Here is a 19,836-nt window from a genome sequence, read left to right on the forward strand (position 1 = left end):
GTTTTGATATTACAGGTAGTTGGATTTACAACTGTAATTAGTTATTTGCTTAGAAACCTCATTGGGAATAGGTACACTATAGGCACGCAAGTGGATTTGTTTTGCTCTTCTGAGAACAGTGTTTTCAAAAAACATGCTCAGAGAACATTCAACTATATCATAATTTACACAACTTTTCATTACTCTATATTACATTGTTAGTTGCCCAGGGATTGTGAGCAACATTCATTATTTCAATATTCCTGATATAACATGTAGACTAATATCAAAATCATACATGGCTACTGTACTGCAATTAAACTAAAGAGACACCCAAATATTATACAGACAATATACAACTTTGTACATTCTTTTGTACAAAAATTTGTGCATGACTTCCTGCTCCATCTGTCCTTAATGCACCTTGAGCACCGTTTTGCATAACGTTTATTATTTCATGATAAGTTCACGTATCATGCAAGTGGCTAAATAAACTATTTTGTTTTAATTCGTCTATGTTTTACAGCAATATATTAGAACATCATTAACATCATGCATTCTAATCTCTCCTAACTCTCCCTGCTGCACTTTGAATTGTCAGTCTTTGGCACGGGTGTCAGTGAGCACGCTCCGCGCTGATGCATTACAATCCAGAGGTCGAAATAATATAAAGTTAACGCGCACAAGACGTTGGCTATGCTCTAAAAATGTTAAGTTCACTCTTATTTTTAACCTTTAAAAAAATGTGTTTCATATATGCTCGTGAGACAGGAAAAGTAGCCTAATAAACAGCCACCCACTGTCTGACCTTTTAGATGTGAAACTCAATAACATCTCACATTGAGGAAACTTTTTATTTTGCTTCATTAATTCATTCTGGGAAATAACAGCGTTAAAATTGCTGGAAAACACCTAGTTCCACAACACTGGGAAAAGTATTACTCATCGGTCTACAATAGTTGCCAGGTGGTTTCAAATTAATCTTTTGATATTACAACAAATGGCTCTTCGCCCACACAAATAAACAGGCCTAAAACAAACCGACTGCTTGGCTCGGCTGTAGCCCGCTATTCAACACACGCACCGTTACTTTAATCGCTAATGATCTATGCCACTATTCTCCATCGTATCATAAGATCTTTAAAATAACATTAAGCACAAGTAATTCGCTTACCTGCAGGTGATACTTTTTACCTAGTGCAGCGCGGAATAGATTGAAACCACACTCCCTATGATCAATCCTTCAACTGTAAAAACACACGTAGCCTATCTGTTTTTGTCGCCTACAGTACCCCGTCTTTTTGACATGGACGATAGGCTGTCTGTTTGGTCACCGGGTAGGCGTATAACGTCCTGGACTCGGTCCCAAAGCAGCTGTCTGAACACTGCTGAACTGGTATAAAAACCTAGGGAAAAGTTACGTTGCCAGAAAACAAGCGCCCACAAATCAGACATTAACATTTTAGTTTTTAGACGAAGCTATTCATCTACTGCAAGTGCGGACGGCTTATTTCTTCGCTTTATTGTTTCGGTTAAAGTCTTCGGAAAATATAAGCACGGCATAGCCCGTACAACACATTTTGATATTAATCATTGCCGAGTTTTCAGAAAATTGCAGCACGGGCTACGCGACCTGTAACTGTACTTCAGGAATCAGTCCGGTAGACGACTTGACAATCGCGTACGGAATTTTACTCCACCGCGACTGCGACGACTGTGTGCGAGCGGAACAGGTGCAAAAGAGTTCAAAAAATGTATTAGTGTACTACCATACCGATCAAGTTAAACTCGGATAGAAGGTAACCAGTAACAATGACTGACCAAGTGAGACTACGACAGCAAATACATGGTCATTTAAAACGTAAGGGTTTCCCATACAGTTGTTTAAGAATGCAATAATCAATACGTACACAGTAAAATGTGTTAATTCAACTCTAATAGAGTGCATACTGACCATGTTCTGCAATAAATGTAATTCAGTATTTGTAATTACTACTATATACTTAAATCAGGCATTGGCATATTGGCATAAAACTGGCATATTTAAATATTTTCATGAATATGCAAAACAATTACTTAGGTTTGGCACTGAATGGATCTGTTTTAGGCACATAGGAGGGGCCTGACTCTTGGGGTGCATCCCATTACTTTTTACTCCTCACCTTTCCTCCACTCTTCCACTCCCCAACTACCAATCATCTCCTACCAGGAAGTATGAGGAGGAAAGGAGGGGATCAAGGAGATGAGTAGAGGTAGGAAAGAACACGGCGGCATTGAGACAATTGTGAAAGCTTAGCTGCTCATCTGTCATCAGTCAACGTCAACAAGTAAACATCTCATATAAACAACAGTTTACTGTAATTCCTGAATCCTGATGTGTGCAATACAGACACTTATTCAACTCACATACTGCTACTCAGCCTGCATTCTATTGCCAGTTGGTTGCATCTCTCATGGGCTAATTCAGAAACATTTCCATAAAGTAGTGAGATGGATGTAGTGAGATAATCTGACTTAATATCTTCAGTCCTCACATTTTCTCACTCTGATATCACATTTGTTGGTAATAAATACATCCTATTGGTTGACTAAATTAATTAATGTACAGTGAGGTCCAAAAGTATTTAGACAGTCATACATTTTTTGGTCTGATTACTGAATACCAATAGTAAAAGGAATGACACAGGAAAGACAGACATATTTTCTCCTTGTGAATCAGAAGCAGCTGACAAGCCAACTGTTAAATTACTTTTGGTCTCCCAAAATGGGTGGACTTTGTATAAAACGGGTTGTAATTTCTAGAAGGATGACCCAAAATGGATGTACATGCCCCCACATTAAAGGTGACAGTCTGCAAATACTTACAGCCCTCACTGTATGCTACATAATGCACTTTTGAGGAGGCTAAAACAGATCACACTTATGAACATGCTGGTTTTGGTAGAGCGTCTTATGATTCCCAGTCAATCACGAGAGGTGCAGCCAATATAAAATAGAATTGTACAACAGACAGGTATATCAGCGTTTTCCTGCACCCGGTCTCCTTTTCCACCATGGAACTTCAAGTGTCCTATCCTGCCAGACACACTTCAACACGATGGTGACAACAACATTATAGCACATACATCAAGAAGGCCAAAATCATCAGATGTATCAAATGTATAACGTAACACTTTTACATGTACTATAAATAAGACTTGGAACTGCTTGAACTACCAATAAATAACAAATCACAGTTTTGGGTGTGCATGCTGGGTACAGTAGGCTACCAGCTACTGGCCAGTTGTCGCTAGGCGCATTGTGTTGCTAGGGACTCGCTGACACTAATAGCTGTCAGTGTCAAACTGGAGAAGTTGAGAGCTCTCCATGATCGAGAGAATGATTTTTTTTTGTTTACTCAAATTTGAAGTCCATTTCTCTTATCTGCAGTTTGATGAGTCAACTGAAATAGTGGATGTAGCTCAGTCATTTGGCCATTGAAAGGACACACACTAGAGGGGCTTTCCATGCTTTCATGGAATTTGTTAACAAGAGCAAATTGCCCCTCTTTAAGCTCACCTCCATCACAACTGATGGTGCTCCAGCGATGGTAGGCCTTACTAGTGGGTTCATTGCATTGTGCAAACAAAGTTAATCTTTCCCGGACTTCCTTAATTATCATTGTATAATTCACCAGCAAGCATTGTGTGGGAACACACATGTATCCTTCCTGAACACACATGTATCTAGCTCTACCAGAAGGTGCGTGGATCACTGTGCTGAACTTCTCCAAAAACAACGTCTCTCGTTTTTGAATTTTTATTTTATTTCAAATACTCATGATACCTGTGTAAATAAGACAGCTTCAGTGTTGCTGTAAGATGTATTTATTCACTTTGAAGGCTACTGACTCCTATAGGCTTCAAGTTTTTATGCTAAGCTAACATGTTATGCTAACATAGAAACCGAACATCTCGTCTAAGTCTGAGTAAGTTGAAAAAAAGGTATAATGTTGGTTTATTCCTTTAAAAGCAAGCTACAACTGTTGAGAAGTAGGCCACAACGCTGTGACCTGCGTAACTTTCCTCGCATGCAGGCATAACTTAAACGTCAGGGCAGAGACTTTATGCAGCTTGACAGTGCACATAATGAGGAGCAAATTCAGAGCATCTTGTCAGAATCTGAGTAGGGCTTTGCTGACTTTGCATCCATCGTGCCTGTTGCCAATTATCTGTATTTTCCATTTGGTGCAAGTATTGATGTGGATTGCATTGCCTCCAAAGTAGTATCACTGTTCCACCTGGATAGCTCTGCTGTTGAGAATGAGATTCTCACACTACAAAATGACATTGAGATAAAATCCAGGGCAAGACCTGGCATGAATGGAGAGTTCTGGAACCTACTGCTGGAACAAAAGTATCCCAACCTCAGAAAATGTGCCTTGAACTTTTTGGATGACCTATTTGTGGGAGTCTGCTTACTCTCACATAAAAATTCAAACTACAGATCCACAATGACGGATGACTACCTTGTGGCCTCCCTACAAGGTTCTCTAACTTTTAGTTAGAGAAAGTTAGAGAACTACCTTTTATTATACCTTTATATATCTGGATTATTGTTGTGTGCATATTAAATACATCGGTAGGCTATCAGTAATGGCTACGCCTCCCTATTTGACTAGCAACTTTAAAAGTAGATCTTGGTTCAAAAAATGTTATATTTCTGTGTTGTTTAATTCCAGGAAGGAATAGTTAAATTGGCGTCACTTAGCATTACACAGCAATCGCAGAATTCTACTTCTGGTAAACTCCGAGGACCTTTGCCTTGACAAAAGCTAAGAAAGCTAAGTCTACACACAAATAAAACTGAGCAGTTCTTAGAACAATTGTTAGTGCAGCATATGTTTGACCAGTGAGCGGAGCATACGTACAAAGAACAGCACAGGCAATGAGCTATATAGCAGGTCTGACTCTTGGGTTAGGTGCTCCATTTGTGATCCAGGTATCTGAATGGTTGAGTATGCCTATGGCTGCAATGATCAGCAGCAGCAAGAGTTTCCTGACCAAACTCGCTGTGCGCTTTTAATGTACATCGCACATTAAAATCAAGCAAACAAACAACATAACACTAACCATCTAACTGAGGGCTTAGATGGTCAGTGGGTGTGTTAATGTTATTAGATAGTTTGCAGGCGATGCATCTCATGTTTTATACTATGGCAATGAAAAATAACCGACCCCCTTGGGCAAATACGACATTATGATTGGCCGAGACGTGTCACGTGGGTGTGCATAATTTCGTATAACCTTGCTAACGAGAACAGATCGAACAGGTGTGTTGAATTTTTTTCACACCTAAAACATCCAACAAATATCAATGCGCGTAACATACACTACAATTGTCGGAACGATAACCATGGGAGATGTTTCAAACATAATTTTAACTTACAACACATGAGTGAGGAGAGAATGGGCAAACATTTACTGGCTGTAATTCCATCCATCCATTATCTTAACCTGCTTATCCTGAACAGGGTCACAGGGGGGCTGGAGCCTATCCCAGCATACATTGGGCGAAAGGCAGGAATACACCCTGGAAAGGTTGCCAGTCCATCGCAAGGCGCACACACACTCATACCTACGGGCATTTTGGACTCTCCAATCAGCCTGCTCCATGTCTTTGGACTGTGGGAGGAAACTGGAGTACCTGGAGGAAACCCATGTGAACATGGGGAAAACATGCAAACTCCACACAGAGAGGCCCCGGGATTCAAACCCAGGACCTCCTTGCTGTGAGGCAGCAGTGCTACCCACTGCACCATCTGTGCTGCCCTACTGGCTGTAATTAATTCCGTAAAACAACAGACAGTGTGTGCCGCAAGCGTAGAGGAATGTACTAAGACAGGGAGCGCCCAGAGATGCTAAGATATATTCAGTACACTGATATTCTCTGTAAATTACATATACCGTGAAGTCAATAATAATTTTATGTCATTTTGCAGGACTAATAATAATAATAAACTTTATTTATATAGCACTTTGCATACATAAAATGTAGCTCAAAGTGATTTACATTAAGCCGATTACAAAGAATTACAGAGACAACACATTGTAAAAATAATAAACACTGTGGAAATATGTCCACACAACAAACAAATAAAATACCTTAATACCTTCATTGTGAAAGTAATAATCACTTTGCACATTTCAGAAACGTGTTGCATTGCCTGATCCAGTTACATACAGTTTGGTCTGTAATGCATTAACCACAAGAACACTTTTGCAGGGATACAACAAGCGTACAGAAATTTGATACAGAAAAACCACAAAGCTATAAAATTGGCAGGAGGTGTGTGGTGGCAAGGGAAGGCCAAATGCACACACATGAACCGTTGAAGATGCGACAGCTTTTACATGCAACTTCCTGTGTGTTTAACACCTCATGGTGCAATGTCACAAATAATGCATTTTTTTAGAATGCATTTTCACACTGATGTCACAATCCTGACTGGTATCTAAAAGCAGAGGAGAACACCAACTTTTTGACCTCCCAAAAAACCTTCTCAATCTACAAAAATGCACCTACCAACCATCTAGACAGCCTTGTTCATATCTGTAATGCACCTACTCACTAAATGATTCAGCCCACAGTGAGGGGGGGGCGGCGTTAAATTCACTCTCCACTTATGATCACCAGCCTGTTATACTTCTCTGCACTGTTCTGCATTTAAAACACACAGTTACAGGGAAGATATGAGAGCAGGGAAGATTGGCACGCAGATTTCTAATTTCCATGCATTCTGAAAACGTCCAGCGCCCGGCAGAGGGTGTGACCTGAGTCTGCAGCCTCCAAACATTATCGCCAGTGATTGACAGGCAAACGTTTTTTATTTTTATATATATACATTTTTTTAAGTGCTTTTTCTGACATTGCATGTAGCAATTCTGAACAGGGCGGCCTGTAGCGTAGTGGTTAAGGTAAATGACTGGGACACGCAAGGTCGGTGGTTCTAATCCCGGGGTAGCTGCAATATGATCGGCACAGCCGTTGGGCCCTTGAGCAAGGCCCTTAACCCTGCATTGCTCGAGGGGAGGATTGTCTCCTGCTTAGTCTAATCAACTGTACGTCGCTCTGGATAAGAGCGTCTGCCAAATGCCAATAATGTAATGTAATGAACAAACACTTGCAGAATTGCATCTTAAGTGATGTATGAAATAAGTTATGTACGGAATTGCAACATCTTACATGACGTCTGACTTGAGGCAGAAGTCAGACGACAAGCAATTCCAAGCATTGCTGTTTGCCCAGAATTGCAATCACATGTGCGCGTGTTGCTTGATGCATTTGTCACATCACACGTTTGGTGATTATTTAGGCAATGTTTTGACATTTTCCACCACCCATACGAGTGGGTCCATGAAACTTTGTTCCTGTCCCAGAATGTCCCAGAGGTCAGTTGATCCAGCACTTCTTGATAGTGCAAGGTAACACACTGATAGCAATATACATTTAAACACGAATCTGCAAAACACACAAGGTAGAGATGAAGACTGTATAGCTGTAGCTGAAGCTAAAGTCATCAAAAATAACGTTTTGAAAAATGAGTAACAACACACTTTGTGAGAAGGAAGGAGAAGTTCAGCAATGGATTCTAGACTTTCTAGGCTTCCTACATGATGTGTCTGGTTAAAGCACTCGATCTCAATGTAGGCGACAAGGCCCAAGAATCAAATTTTAAGAGTTCTCAATGCTCCATGTGGTCAGGAATCCACTGAAAAAAAAACTCTATTTCCCACTGTGTCATGCCAGCTGGGACAGAATCACACTTCAAAAGAATCTCCTCTAGCTGATTAAGTGTTTGCAATCAGCCTGCAACAATGGCGAAAGTGCTGCAGTCTCCCAGAGCAACTGCTGTGCAGCTTTTCTGGTGAACTGCAGTCATGCAAGTGAGCAGTCATAATTAGGTGAAAAATAGGAGATAGTGCACAGATAGTTTGGTCATTATAAAGAATTCACACATTACACATTCAATTTTCATTATCACTGTGACAGTATGGAACAGCATATCTTACCCCTCTCAGGACAGCCTGGATTGCTATGATGGATGTCATTCCATCAAAGCACTTTTATCAAATGCAGCCAAATTAATATCAGCCAAACTAATTATAGAAACTGCTCAAAATACTATAGGTATCGCAGTGAAGGTGATGGTGCACACACCACACAGGAAGTTTAGTAGTGCAAGCAATCGTAGCGATGGCTGTTTGCAGCCTTCTACAGATATGAATTCATAATTAAAACCGACAACTATGCTGTTTAAAATGATCCGGAAATGTAGAAACATGCAACAATTAACTTTTACCTGCTGCTTCAAAACCAACCAAACTGGCACTGAATCCACAGAGCTGGTTACACTGCAACACTTGTCCATCAACCTGGCAGGCTCCTACCTTTCAGCTACATTTCAGGAGCAATGGCACATCCTTTACCACACAACAAGGATGAAGGCGACCCCGCCACCTCCACCTCCACCTTAAAAAGCCGGTGAGAAAGTGTCATTTCTCTTTCAACAAGGTTAAATATATCCTGAATACTGGTTAACAAAGGAGCACTGATATTTGAATAGTGCCTGGCACACAGCCTCATTAGGTGGTGTTGTGAAGGACTTACAATTTGCCTGTCACCAGAGCCAACACACCTGACTATCATACTTCACTGGAAAAAAACACATAAAGTGGGAAGCTTGAGTGTCTAAAAGAGTGTGCCAATTAGACCGTAACCAAGCCTCCCAGTAAAACAATACCGAAAATGTCTGCCACTTATTTCACTAGGTTGTTCTGTGATGACTGAACAAGAACTGCCCAAATAGTTTATTTTGGTAAGGCTATTGTTTGGCCTATGTCTCTGACTATTTTTCCAATTTCTCAACCACATAATGGCTTCCTTGGCTGAACTTTCCAATAACAGAGTCCAAAGGCAATGAAAAACTTCAAATCAAGATTCAATACTGCACACCTTATATCTGCACTAAGGAAGCGATTGAATACACTGGTCTAATCAGAAACAGCTGAGAAGCCAACTGTCCAATTACTTTTGGTCCCCTAAAATGGGGAGATTATGTATAAAAAGGGATGTCATTCTGACATGCATTACCCAATATGGATGTGCATACCCTCAAATTAAAGGTAACAGTATGCATTTTAACCTTGCTTCATTTTAAGCCCAATGTGCTGGAGTACAGGGCCAACAGAACGGAAATTGTACCACTGTCCAAATACTTATGGACCTCACTGTACATGGAACCACCTTGTGTTTTGTGGGGCATAGTGGTAGTGCAAAGTCTGAAGGTAGGAAGGAAATAGTCCTAATATTTTGAGAAAAAGGTTCATAAAAGGTTCATGGGTAAGATTATATTTACATTTAGAATAACAGTATGCTCTTAATTGCCGTCAATCCTAGAGTATTCCATTTGGCCCGTATGTACTCATGTCCATAACTACAGCATATCTTGGCTCTAGAGAAGCCATTTACAGTTTTCTCAGGCAGAGTTGCACCACCATATTTTATCAGAGATAAGGCAATTTCCACCTGGCCACTGGCTGGTAATGGGCAAGCAGGCTTCATGAACTCCATAAATGCTAAAGCTATCTTATTCAGTCAATCATTCACTCACCCATTTTGGACTACATGGAGATTCACTCTCCAATTCTTACTGCAGCCTGCTCCTACAGTATGTGAGGTAGTCGGCTTTCTTAATGTTACATATTAGCCACTAGAGGGAGCCAGCAAGGAAACTGACTTCAAAGGTTTCTGATTTCACTTATTCATAGGTTTTGTGTGAGCACAAAAGGAGACCAGAACTACAGTGTCAATAAAACACAGAAATCTTGGTTTTGTGTTAATTTATTAATGCCACAAATCCAGAGTGTCACCTCCCACTGAAGCACTTGTCCTTATTAGGGGAGTGTGATAATATTGGGGCGGTGTTTTATATCAGCTGATAATAGCTTAAAACAATCTTATCTTCATCAGCTCAGGCTAAAGTTATATGGTCAGCATGATGCCGCAACATACTGCATACAGGCAACACATTTGATGTACTGATGATGATGTAAAAAAGTAATCATGCTCCCGGAATATCCTAATTATAGTCACCTGAACCTCTTTTATTATTTTTAAGGAATCATATTTACCAGCCAAAACTTTGTAAAGTAAAGCTTTACAGAGACTCAACATCTCTCTGGTCTCATACTGTCCTCTAAAAAATAAAGTAAGCAAGTTGAAAACCTTCTCTTCATACTGTATGTGTCCATCCATGCTCACATATTCCTTAAATGTGGAAACTTGGCTCCAGCTTGTATGTGCTGTAATGTAAAACAGTGTGGTGTCAACATCGGCCACACGAATGTTGGTTACAATATCTATATGATGCATCCTTATTTTTTACAATGGACTGCAGTTATACAGACCTTTTCTCAACCTCAGAGAGCAGTGTACTAATGCTGAATACAGGCCATGACAGAAAACTGACATGACAGATGAAACAGGGCAGACAGTCTATTTTTCACTTGTTTGAACATCAAAACTCAATAAATTCCAAATCTTTGAATGTCAATGTGGTAATGTTTGTGTACTACAAATGCTTTTGAATTGTTGTGTTTTTTCTATATGTCACTTATCTTGAGATGCTTAATGTGGAAAAATAATAAAGTTAATTATTGGGAAAAAACTTGCACCCTGCACTCTGCACCCAGTGAAATATTTACGGAATGTATGTGCACTCTCTTTTCTTTTGGAGAACTACAACCAAATAAAGTGATTTCAGGGTTCTTGCATTGTCACACAGCAGTATTCCTGGCCACAGTTGGGTATTGGCAAGTTCAGGACTGATATCCAAAATGTGGGTGCACAAGATATCACTTAGTGAGGACAAGAGCTTTGGCCAGATACGACACATGACCTGATATACAGTGGACTCCAAAATTATTGTAATAAAAAGGGGAAAAAAGACTGCATATATTAAACAACATGGATAATTACATTACATTATTGGCATTTGGCAGACGTCCTTATCCAGAGCGACGTACAGTTGATTAGACTAAGTAGGAGACAATCCTCCCCTGGAGCAATGCAGGGTTAAGGGCCTTGCTCAAGGGCCCAACAGCTGTGCAGAGCTTATTGTGGCTACACCGGGATTAGAACCACTGACGCTTGCGTGTCCCAGTCCTTTACCTTAGCCACTACGCTACAGGCCACCCTATGTTTTATGATCTATGTTTTATGTTCAAACATATGGGAAAAGTAAAATTTTTTACTGGGAGCTACACAATATTGGCACCCCTAACAATTATCAAATGAAACAAAGTGAAATTGGCAATACAATTTAACTTAATTTAGTTAATCTTAGTCTAAAGAAACTACATTGTGTCATTCCATCACTTCCTGTTTATACTATAAAAGAGGTAAAAAGTATAGAAAAGAGGTAAAAAGCATGCAAAATCCCTTTGTAAACCATCAGCATGGGAAAAGCCAAAGAACTGTCAATTCAGAATACACAGATGGTAATTGACCATCACAAGTCAGATAATGGGTACAAAAAATACACAAATGGTTCAACATACCACTTAGCACTGTAAGGGCAATAATAAAAAGGCATAAAACATCTGGAATGGTTGCAAACTTGCCAGGAAGAGGATGTAAGTGCATATTATCCCCACGGATGGTAAGGAAGGTGAGGGAGGCCATAAGTAACCCAAGGATCACAATTTAAGAATTGGAGAGATCGGTTGTGTCTTGGGGTCACCAAGTCATAAAAAAAAAATTGCACCTCCATACCAACAAACTCTTTGGAAGGATGGCACAAAGACAGCCCTTACTGAGCACAATAAACAATACCTAGTATTTTTGGTTGATACCATTGAATCATTAATAAAGAACACTGCTTTACACATGTTGGAAAATAAAGCTTATGTCAATAACTATGATTTTGTTTTTGTTTACAGAATTTTTTGGGCATATTTATCAAGGGTGCCTATAATTCTGGAGCCCACTGTATACAATTTTAGTATACAATGCACATTGGATAGGGGCAAGCAGAATTATAAAGAATCCGTCTACAGTAGTACAGCGGCAGTACAGCTTGGATTCAAGCTGTCTGCTGGGGAGATTTATGCAAACTGCAGGCCTGGTTGAATATTGTTTTAATCCATTAGAACACAGCGTACAGTTTAGGATTGCTACACAACAGACTGACTCTATTGAAACATAGCTTTGATAAATGAGCCACTTTTGAACTGAGATATTAAAGCCACTGTAAGGGGAATAAAGTAGATTGTGAGTGTGTTTGGGGGGGGGGGGGGGGGGATTTTCTTGGAAGGTCTGAGATGAGTGGGGCAAAAGGAGATCCCCGTTCCAGAGATTTGTCCTTGACATTCAGGAATGTGCATCCGTTACAAACTGCACCATAAAAGTATATATTAGAACACAGGAAATGGAAATTCAATAATATAGGTTCATGTATTATGGATTATGGTCATATAAGAAACAGGTGAAAAAATATATTAAATGAAATGCATGTCAATTGTTTTGTTCCCAATATGTGCAAAGACTGACTACTGATATATATTTTTGAATACATGACGTTCCTATGCCAGTGTAATTTTAACATACAATGTGGTCTGTGCATAACCACACAGTATATGACATTAGCAATATTTAAAATATAAGGTATATAACTTTTCATAATTGAAACTGAAAAACAGACAAAAGAGGTAAATCTAGGATCCCATCTAATTTATCTCAGAGCAGTTTGTCTGTAACTGTTGTTATAATATACTGTTGTTACAAGGGCCTTGTGTGCCATTTAACATTAACTGTAGTGCAATTGTTACAAAGTTCTTTACATATACACCTCCTGAAAATCCAATTTACGTTTCTGTATTTTGCTTATTGACCATGTATACTGCCAACATGCAATTAATTGTTTTGCCAAAACAAAACCATAATGAGCCCAGAGCAGCATTATTCAATTCACAATACTGCTCTGGGAACATTAGATCGCTAATAACATCATCAGCATAGTATATTTTTCTCCCAGTCTTGAAATGCTTTAAAAGATTAATGATGAATGAAACGAAAAGTCAAAAAGAAGTTACAATACGTTTTAAAAGAAAATGCTATTATAATTCCGCATATGTTTCAGCTTGCCCCTTTAAATGTCCGTCAGACTAGAGTATCTGTCAAGACATAACGCTGTGCTTTTTTCAAAATATGTTTGTGGGAAGAATAGATACTTAAAATATTAAATAAAATGTCAAAAATTATTAATTTTCAAACATGTATAAAATAAAACAATAAAATGATTAATAGGTGTATAGGCCTACACGCGCATGTGTGTGCATTATGTGTGCGCGCGCCTGAATGTATGTGTTTACAAAGACAATCATAGGATACACAACTTACTCAGCCTATAGATCTAAACTTGTAGTCTACAAACGTTTCTGCTGCAACTGCGAGATTTGCTATAGCATACATAGGCCTAGTAGCCTACATGCAGAAAAATAATACCTTATAGTGAGTTTCACAACTGAACTGTATTGTAACTGTAATTTCTGTCAACTGTAGGGCGATCTTACCACTTTTCTTGATTTAGTAACCTATAAAGGAAACCCGTTATCTTCAAATAATATTCTGAAAATGAGTAAAAAAACGTAAACATGGCACACGCCAAAGTTACCTAAAGCTAAAGACATGTTTTTCTTTCATTAAGTTGCGAAATGTAACCATTGCAGATACAACCGGGCATTGTACTGAATTCGCAAAAGACCAAACTTACCTGTTGCCGCAGACGTAAACAGTAGTCGTGGCTCAGAAAAACAAGTAAAACCGATATTCAGAGGATGATGTACAGTTCTGTGGTAAGGTTACTTCATACAATAAACAGCTACCAGTTTACCGAAGCCTAATGTGTGACACGAAACGAAAAATCAAAAAGGGTCCGCTCTTTAAACGTTCTATTTCACGGATATAGAAAACAAGTAGGCTACTATCAAACGCTCTGAAGAGAATGCTATAATAAACACCAAAGGCTGTTGATTTCTGTTGTCACCATCCAATAATGCGGTATTCACTTTCCGTGCAGTTGGCTTTATCCTACGCGGCTGAATATCTCCATGCTTATCAACGTCATTTACCACACCCACTCGGAAACCTCCTTAGTAATTCCTTGAACTTGCAACCTTGTCCCGAGTGCGGAACGAGAAATGCCTATTTTTACAGCGTACATTCCTATTCACTAAGAGCGAGGCGGTCTCATCTGCATCTACACTCACAGTGCAAATAATGTAAATACTATAGCCACATTTAATTAGACAGAAATACAGTAATAGGCTGTACTGTATTTCTTTTAGAAAGTGGCGTGTAATTTTCTGACTGAAATCTGAAAATCTGAGAAAATCGACTTCACTACTATGCATATCTGAACCAACAATTAATAACAACAACTTAGTCAGGAATGGATTGCTTTGCAGTCTCCCGTAAACAATCAAACAGCTGAATATTTACTAAAGCCAGTAAGTACCCTTCTGTATGTGGTTAATGTGCACATTTGTCTCACATTTTTCATATAATTGGGAAATAGTCACTGATATATTTTATATTATGTAAAGATATATATAAAAAATATGTAGCCACTATAAGTAGCCCAAAATATGTAGCCCTTGAGCAAGGCTCTTAACCCTGCATTGCTCCAGGGGAGGATTGTCTCCTGCTTAGTCTAAATCAACTGTAAGTCGCTTTGGATAAAAGCATCAGCCAAATGACATGTAATGTAGTGTATAAAGAACAGCTGCCTTAGCCAACCAATGTAATTTATTCCACATATCATATTAAACTACTACTTTTGAGAGATCAGACTTCTACTAAATATTTGTGAATAGGATGTGACTTATATTATTCCACCATCCATATACTGATTATATCTGTAAATTTAAGTGGTTCAATATCCTATAGCCGCAGTTTATACCCATTTTCCTGTTTTTCCACTTCTATATAATCTCATTTATTTTCATTCACTCACTTTAAAATGAGATACAATGATGCAAAATGTGCTCTTGCTGTTTTGTGCTGCCAAGCTTTCGTTGCACTGACTACACATACGTTAGTATGGACAGACCATTTTTTGTTGCAATGCTCAGAGCCTGGTTGCCAAGGCCTTAAAGCAACACCCCTAAGAGACACTGACTATTGCAGTGCCACGTGTTTCAGACAAAAGTTCACTCCCCATTTTAGAAGGAACTTCACAAACCGATAAAGACCCAATTTTATTTCTCTGTTAAGTAGTTTCATGGGTCAGAGAGACTTTCAGTTCAATGGCAGGATCACTGCTCTACCAGTCACTGACCAGAACTTGTGGTGTGATGAAAAAAAGTCCTCTTGCAAAGGTGAAAATATATTTTAATTACAAGTGTGTACTTTTAATGAGTACATACAGTAGGGTGCAAATATTTGGGCACCCCTGGTTTAAATGTATGTTCCAATTAATCTGTATGTAATATAAACGTGGTTCAGCGTTAATCATGAGACCATTCTGCAAATTTTAAAGCAAGATTACTTTTTATTTTAATTTATTTTAGTTTGAAAAAGATGATTACTAAGGCCCAGATCCAGGTTATTGACTCATTAGGGCTTCAGTGAGTCAGGTGAGTATAATTCCAGGGATTAACTTTTTATTCTGAAGTATCCAACTGCAATGACTGTTCTGTCTGGTGTTAACAACCATGGGTTCCTCTAAACAGTTGTCCAAGGATTTCAGAATGAAGATGGTTCATTTCCACCAAGAAGGAGGAGTCTAAAAACCCTCTAAATGTTTCAAACTACCTATTTCCACTGTCAGAAACTTTATTAGAAAATGGAAGATGAATGGAACAGTTGAAGTCAATGCAAGATTTCAGATTGAATGGCCAAGACCTGGTGAGAAATTCTCAGACACATCACTGCAAAAGAGTAGCAAACACAGGTCTAGCTGTTCACGGGACAACAATACAACGTACATTAAACAACAAAGACCTACATGGCAGAGAACGACCTCAGCACACAATTAAGCATCTGAAGTATACAAAATAAAACATTGAGAAGCCTGAAGCCTTTTGGAACAATGTGCTTTGGACTGACAAAACCAAACTTTTTGGCCACCACCAAAGAAGGTATGTTTGGAGAAAAAAGGGTGAAGACTTTGCTAAGAAGAACACTTTGCCAGCTGTGAAGCATGGAGATAGATCCATTATGCTTTAGGGTACATTTTACAAATTTGGAGAAAAGCTAAATGAGATGTTAAAAAAAAACCCATTTAGGACTGTTGAGTAGAGTATACTTATTTATATGCAACGGTAATGGAACTGGAAGTCCAGATAGGTGACAAATTAAAGAAAAAAACAACAAAGTACCTTACTAAGGTGTTGGGCCACTACGAGTCGCTAGAACAGCTTCAATGTGCTATGGCATGATTCTACAAGTCTCTGGAACTCTATTGGAAGGACACACACCATTCTTCCAAAAGATATTAGCTCATTTGGTGTTTTTATGATGGTGATGGAGAGTGCTGTCTAACACATCATTCCAAAATCTCACATAGGTGTAAGGCTATAGCATATGAATAACATCATATCATCTTCTTTCCAATTCTCTGTAGACCAATGCCTATGGTTTTTGTATCACTGAACTCTTGAATGTGTATTTGCCTTTCTAATCAGGAGTTTGCACTGCATTCCTACTGTACCATAATATCCCGTTCTATGTAGTTGTCTACAAACTGTTCATGCTGGCAGTCTGATCATGTCCTGCATTGACATTCTCAGTCACCTGAGGAAGATTTGTTCTTCGGTTATTTCTTACATATTGCACTAATTTGCAAGCATCACGTTCTTCAAACCACAATTTACAAGCCTATTTACTGATGTCTTTCCCATAAATGTAGATGTCACTTTAAGTCACTGTTCCTACTGAAACACTAGCCAGTTGAGCAGTCTGTGTGACTGAACCTCCTGCCATCCATGCCCCAATATTCAACCGTCTTTGAAGTGACTTAGATCTTTTCCTCTTGCCATCTTGATCCATAATTGATGTCAAATGGGCCTGTTATGCATTTTTAGAGATGCCACAGGGCATGATAAGATGTTAAATTATAATTTATATCATGCAGTAGCATACACCTGTATGGAAGCATCTGTATTAATTTCGTTTCTCTCATTTTTTTCTTTAACTTGTCACCCCATCTGTATGTCTGACCATGAGAACAGGCCATTCAGCCCACTTGTAATTTTGGCTACTGTCTAGAGTACCCAGCACTTTGTCAAGCCTGGCCTTGAACATGTCTTTAAATGTAACATTTTCCAAGGAAATGATTCCATTGAGATTTACAATCTTTTTTTACTAGGGAGTCCAATCTGAGGGTCTCTGCTTGTACTTTTTGACCTGGCAAGCTATTCCATGATATAAAATCCTTCCAAATAGCAGAACCATGTTTAGCTTTTACTAATTTCAGCAAGTACCCCTTTTTCTGTAACCAGAATTCAGCCTGAACGGAATACAAAAAGTCATTACCTGTCAGAGAGCAACATACAGCATTGGAAAAGGAAGTGAGCATCTGCACAGAAATTACTTTTTAGATACAGTTTTTGAGAGGTTTGTGGATAGCTTGTTGAAGAGCTGTGAAAGTTAACCTCATGAAAGTTCAGAAAATAATATCCGTTAATGGTGCGCACTGAGCTGGTGAGCTGCAAAAAGTTTATCTCAGGCTTGCTTCTTCACTTCATTACTTTTATGTCATTATTGTTGATTTTATCCTTTTCTTTTGTTGTTTTTATTATTTTATCCATGTATTTGACTCTATGTATTTTTTCCTCATTTTTAATCTTTTAACATATTTTTTTCACTTCGTAAAAGCACTTTGAGTTGCTGTATTCTCTGTATGAAGGTGCTTTACAAAATTGTTAAAAATGTTACTATTATTATTAGCATTAGATCAGTATGTGACCCTGCTACTCAAAGATCAACTGCTATTATACTAGAACAAAGCCCACTGTGGGTTACCCAACTATCAGTCAATGTTGCTGGTGCGATTTTCATCCTAGCTAACTGTAGCCCACCTAGCAGCAGTTATTAAATTCAATTCAATTTTATTTGTATAGCGCTTTTTACAAAGGGCCTTTGTCGCAAAGCAGCTTTACAGAGAAACCGGGCCCCAAGAGTACGCCTAGGGCAACAGTGGCAAGGAAAAACTCCCTGAAAACAGGAAGAAACCCTGAGCAGAACCTGACTCAGTAGGGGAACCCATCTGCCGCTGGTTGACACCGGTTTGTAGAAAAAATGGTTTTAAACAGAAAACCAGATTAAATAAAAGTACATAAATGCCTTACGTTATGCATTGCCTGGCAAGACTGCCAGTCACAGTAGCAGTGACATTGATAGGATCTGGTACCAGACCATGGGGCTCGTCCATGCAGATTAGACCAGCACCTTAACTGGATGCAATAAAGTTCACTGAACAGGGTAGGGGGCTACTGCACTATCGGATCCTACAATATTGCTTGCTGTTGGCTAAGACAAAAAAGGGTGCCGTGTTTTATTTGTGTCAGAAGATGCACAAACAAATTGCCAGAGGTGACCGCTTTGTATACATATAAAGCCCTTCCTCATTACCACCTGTACTGCAAGCACTTTCCAGGTGGAGATTATAGCAAAAGCAATGAAAAAACTTTCCTTTTCTCAGTTCTACAAAGCTGCCTGCGAGATGCTGTCTCTGTTCTTTTTCTGTTTTTTTCAGGGGGAAGGGGTGATCCCCACATAACCTTGAATGGTTCATGTAAACATGGTTTTGATTCCTTTTTTCTGACTGCTCTGTTGTTCTGAGCAGCAAAATGAGGATAATTTTTAAGGCATTTTCGCATTAATTTGCCCAGGCCTGGTGCCCTCTTGGTGCCCGCAGGCTTCCTCTTCTCAGATCTCTTCCTGGGACTCTCTTGCTTCCCTTTTCTCCTGCCAGCTGTTTCCGGCTTCAAGGAAACTTGTGACATGGAGAGTTTGCAGGACATAAGGACGATACATGTACCATGTCACATAAACCTTTAATTTGACCTTACTTCTGCAAATCTAACCCCAATAGAAAAACTTGACCAGTCAGTTGTACGATACCCTTAAATAGAGAAAAAAATGTCTGTCTTAGCAAGTGTTTTGGTCTTATAATGAGACTTAAAATCTTGTTTTACCTCAAGTAGAAAAAATTACTGTTTACTACTGTTTGCTCAAGAAGCATGTAGGGGCAGCCTGTAGCATAGTGGCTAAGGTACATGCCTGGGAGGTTGTCCCCTGCTTAGTCTAATCAATTGTAAATCGCTTTGGATCAAAGTAATAGAAATAAAATTTTAAGTCAGGATATAAGACTAAAACATTTTCTGAGCATGACTTATTTTTCATTTTTTGCAGTGAGTGCTATGATCCGACCTGAGCCTGATGCAATATGTCAGATTTTGGCCAGGCTAATTTTGACATCCATGCCTTTGGTTGGACTTGGGGTGCTATTATTTAATTGTAAAATACGATACAATTCACTTATCACTGATAATTTGGAGCCATCTACTGTCAAATGTAATCCATTACTGCCTTCACTGGTATCCTACATTTGTAAACTGCACTCTTCCTCCACAATTCATACTAAAATTAAATGTGGACTAAGACTGTGAATAATTCTGTTGTTATTATTTAACTCTTGTCACCTCTATTCAGCAAGCTGTAGGCTAGGTTACATGAAACCTATGAAGCCTAAAGTTTTCAAATAATAACTAAGCTTTATTACTAGTCCTATCATCGCTATTCTATCTACTG

The 19,836-nt window shown here is 39.0% G+C and overlaps 1 protein-coding gene across 2 annotated transcripts in view; it reads right to left on the reverse strand.

The window, feature by feature from the left end:
- Positions 1–14,059, reverse strand: part of LOC133129782 (estrogen receptor beta-like) — a 48,750-nt gene extending 34,691 nt beyond the window's left edge. The window contains exon 1 of one of the 2 annotated variants that reach the window (XM_061244074.1): positions 13,793–14,059. The gene's annotated coding sequence lies outside the window, so the exon portion shown is untranslated. Of the gene's footprint in view, positions 1–1,153; positions 1,259–13,792 lie in introns of those variants that run through there. The other variant, XM_061244075.1, reaches the window with a different exon arrangement.
- Positions 14,060–19,836: the final 5,777 nt, after the last annotated feature.

Source organism: Conger conger, chromosome 5, assembly GCF_963514075.1.
Source record: "Conger conger chromosome 5, fConCon1.1, whole genome shotgun sequence".
Taxonomy (NCBI): domain Eukaryota; kingdom Metazoa; phylum Chordata; class Actinopteri; order Anguilliformes; family Congridae; genus Conger; species Conger conger.